The 4668-nt window shown below is 37.6% G+C and overlaps 1 pseudogene; it reads left to right on the forward strand.

Moving 5' to 3' along the window:
- The first annotated feature begins 1670 nt into the window (after positions 1 to 1670).
- LOC145671762 (macro domain-containing protein PG1779 pseudogene) lies at positions 1671 to 2243 on the forward strand (annotated as a pseudogene).
- The last annotated feature ends 2425 nt before the right edge of the window (positions 2244 to 4668 follow it).

Raw genomic sequence — 4668 nt, forward strand, 5'->3', positions numbered from 1 at the left:
TAAAGAATAGCAAGAACTTAACTGGAAAACTAGCTCGTTGGCTGACGGAAATTGAAGCTTACCATTTTACTATATCTCACGTCGCCGCAGCCAGCAATGTGGAGGCTGATGCTTTCAGCCGTTTTGTTAACCACAAGCGTGATATTACCGATGAGGACGCAAGTGCGGCGGATCTCCGGATATTTTTCATTGAAGATAATGACGCTATTGATCTCAGAAAAGCTCAACGAGAAGATCAATACTTTAGCAAGATTATCGCCTACTTGGAGGATGCTCCTGAAAAGGATCCTGCTTTCGAGCGAAGAGCGTCACACTTTACCATGAGGAACTCTACCCTATACAAAGTCAATTCCACACCTCTTGGAAAAGTTCATTTAGTCGCTGTGCCACTGTCCTTGAGAGACCGAGTTTTTGAGAAGTGCCATGCTGAAAAACTCGCAGCAAATCACGCTGGATTCTCCAAAACGTATAATTTGCTATTAAAGTCTGTATACTTTTTGGACATGAAGAAATTTGTCTATCAGAAGTGCAAGGAATGTATTGTTTGTCAAGTGCTGAAGAAGAGGAGCGGCAAGCCTCTAGGAAATCTACAGACCCATCCCAGCGTTCCACCCTTCTATAGGATATATATAGATTTTTCCGGAAAATACCCGAGCAACAACATCCTTAAACACAGTTATTTGGTTGTTTGTGTCGACGAGGGAACTCGATTCTGTATAGCTGCTTCTTTGCCCGATACATCAGCTGCTTCTATATCTCAATTTTTGTACGAGCAAGTTATTTTGAAATATGGTCTTTTTTCTGAATTGGCATGCGACCGTGGCTCAGCTTTTACGAGTCAAGTCTTCAAGGAACTGTGTAATATCTTTGATATCCAATTACACTTTGCAGATGTGGCAGGACACTATTCTTTAGGTCAGGTGGAAGTCGCCATAAGACATATTGAACAGCAACTGAAACTTGCATTGGACAAAGATAACCAGTCCAATTGGATTGAACTTCTACCCCAGATTGTTTTTTCCTATAACGTCACATGTAATTTGAGTATGCAGATTTCTCCATTTGAGTGCCTCCATGGTTTTTTTCTCCTAAACTGTTACATTCTGCCATGTTGGACACACAGTGTCAATTTTCAGATAACCAAGATCGATTAGAACGTTTAAGATATATACGGGAAAGAGCCCATGATAACTTGTATAAAAGATTTCTGATTTCCGCTAAATCGTACAACAAAAAGAAGAAACAGCAAACTTTTAAGAAAGGCGATCTGGTTTGGATTTTTGATTCAACCGTTAAGAAAGGTAACTGCAAAGCTTTCTCAGGGAAATACTTTGGTCCAGGTATAATTCAAGGAAGCAAACATGACAACAGTTACTATGTAAAGTTTCGGACAGGACATGGGCAAATTAAGATTGATTCTTTCGCTGTTGACCGTTTAAAAAAGTATTACCCACCAGGAAAAGATGCCGAAAAGGATGTTCAGAAGCTAGATGCCTCTTCCCCATCTGTCTTAGGTGAAGGTGCCAAGGATCCCGAGTTACCAGCTGTTAATGGTGATTTCGAACAAATTCTTAGTTGAAGAACCAAATTTAGACAGAGATGATGCTGTCCCTGATTGTATGTTTATCAGGAATATAGTTTCTATGGTGGACCTACCGACTTGGTACGACATGGCTTCCCCCACCTCAACCTTAAAAGATAGAATGTGCCCAAAGTTTTCAGCCAACCACGAGATCAACAAGAAAATAGCCCTATATTTTGGAAGTATTACCTCGCTCTCCGGAGACTGTATAGTGAACAGTACGAACACGTCATTGGAGCCACGTGGAGGTGTTGACCGAGCGATCCACCAGGCTGCTGGACCAGACTTACTTCAGGACTGCGAGAAGATTAGTCACCTAAAAGTTGGAGATGTTTGCGTCACTGATGCCTATAACCTCCCTGCCTCCTACGTCATACATGTCAGCGCTCCACCAGACAAGAACCCAAGGAAACTACAAGCGTGCTATGAAAAAGCCTTAAGTCTCGCATTGAAGAGTAGCTTTAGATCCATAGCCTTTCCGAACATTGCCACCGGGATTTTCTTTTTTCCCAAGGAAGAAGCATGCCGTATTGCTTTGGATTGCATACGGAAGTTTTTAGAAGAGAATTTGGATTTGGTGGACATGGTTGTGTTCTGTCAATTTGACAAAGAAAATCAACGAACGTACGAGCGATTGATGCATGTATACTTTCCACAATAGACCTGAAAGAGAACACATATTTTAATTATATTGGATTAATTTGTTACTGGCCTACCAGGGAACTATAATCTAGATTAGTACGTGTATGTTATGGACGGACTATGTATAGTCGTTCTGCTGTATGTGTCAGAAGCAAAGAAAAAAATAACATGCAAGTTACCACCACCATTCGTGCAACCGAAGAAATCCCGCTAGAATTTTCTTTTTTTTTCTCCCTTGTCTTTTGTTATCTACTCAATGACAATAATTTGAGATGACGTACCTGGAAATAGAGAAGTTTTGACTTATAGTAAAGGTTGATAAATGGATTAACAATAATAGTAACAAGTATAATCTATTCAATACAGTGGTTCTGAAATGAGTTTTCCTTTTCTCTCATTTCAGATGTATTGGGTATTAGTTTTCTTTCCTCTACAAGTTATCTGTATTTACAAGTGGAATATAGACTACCGCAAGCAAGCAACCTTGGAAAAATTAGGTATCGCCATTTCACATGCAGGATACGCTGTGCACACAACGGACACTGTCTATACTACTTTACGTATACATTTGGACCTTCATCTTTCAAATTTAAACATTACTTCATGTGAGAACAAAGTAAATCCTTTTAATGATGTAGTTACCATGGAACGAGATTTTTATGCTAAGTTACAAGCTGTTATACCATGTGCATTTCAGTATTCGAATAGTTCTTTACACTGTATGCATCAACACCGTCCTACTCGTTCCATAGTTTCATGGCTCTTAGGAATATCCTCTTTTGGATTTTCTTCCTACAATTTTGTTGAGACCCAACGAATAAAGCAATCCCTTAGTATTTTACAAGACCACGATGATTATTTGAAATCCGAACTTCAGAACATTAAGAAAGCATTTAATAATGAAGTGAAAATAGTACGTGGCGTGGTTCTGGCTGTTAAGCACGCCGTACTCCAAATTCAAAACGAGACTTCGAACCTTCTTTGCGATGTGATTACCCATGAAAGACGATTGTGGATTATGCAAAATTATTATGAATCCCGACGTAAGGTTGCCGAGATGTTAACTGATATTCTACAAAATCAACTAACCTATCGTATTTTAAATTCTGTTCAGATACTTTCTCTAGTTAAGAGCCATGCTATTCTAAAGGATACTCTTTTCCCACACGATATTGGTCTATTTTATACGGTATCTTCAGTTTTCCTTATAAACTTCAATTTTGATTCCTGGAACATTGATCTAATGTTAAAGACACCTGTAGTTACTCCTGACAAAATTTCCCAGCGTTTTATGATTCACAACCTAGGTATTTTAATGACAAACAAGATTGTCAGGTATTCGTTGCCTAAAGAGGCCTACTTGTCAGATAATCATTTTGTAGAAATTGACAATCAACAGTGTGTTTGGAAGAAATTTTTATACTTTTGCGAAACCTCAGGTTTAAGCGCCAATAATCGATCAAAATGTCTTACGGACATATATTTTAATCAGAATTTAACCTTTTGCAACCTAGAAATTGTTCCTTCTGATGCAAAATTTGTTCATTTATATACGCCAGCTGGCTTACTTTTTTCTTCGTTAGTACCAGGTCATATAACTTCTAGAACTTCCCATAATATTTTACATACTACCCCTATTAAATATGGAATTAACCTGACCCAATTTATAGTATATGACAATTTTGAAACAGTGCTTATTCAAAATATGGTTTTACCCACTCGGAAAACGATAAATATGGAACATGAATATATGAACATTGATTTAAATTTTTCTCTCCCTCATCTAAATTTTTCTGCGTCTATCAAAACTCTTACTGAGTTAGATATGGAATTACAGAAATTGAAAATTAACCATACTGAGCTTATTGTTAAGCGATTTAATAACTTACATACTACTTATTTTATTGTGATCCCAATATTAGTCGTAATTTTGAGTTTGGCAACGCTCATTCAGTGTTTCTTGATATGTAATTTGAGACGTCAAGTCCGTTCTGCACAACCCAGGGAATCTTAAGTTTCCCCCCCCTTTTTTTTTTGTATAAGCAGAATCGTTATATGCATTATTTTGTGTCTATGTTTGTTTGGAGCTATGACTCATAGTTGTTGGAATCGGAATTTGCTTTTGTTGTTTGGTTCCTGTTTTATCATAGTGTTCCCGGGATGATTTTGTTTTACAGGACCATACAGTGTTGTTTGTGTCGTGACAGATTGATTTGTCAGGTTATTGACGTTTCAGTTTACCTGTCCTTGGTGTCTGAAGTCAAATTCCACCTTATGTTAAATGAGTCAAGTTATTGTTTTTTTTTTTTTCAACACAAAAAGGAAGAAGGGAGTTTGTGAAGTTTATTTTCCATGATGCGTCCATTTTTCGGACAAGAGAAATATTTGAGTTTTGTTGAGTAATTCTCCTTTGTGTTGAAGTGTTGCAATACTTTTTTTTTTTT

This window comes from Thermobia domestica, chromosome 15, assembly GCF_964235325.1.
Source record: "Thermobia domestica chromosome 15, izTheDome1.hap1.1, whole genome shotgun sequence".
NCBI classification, from domain to species: Eukaryota; Metazoa; Arthropoda; class Insecta; order Zygentoma; family Lepismatidae; genus Thermobia; species Thermobia domestica.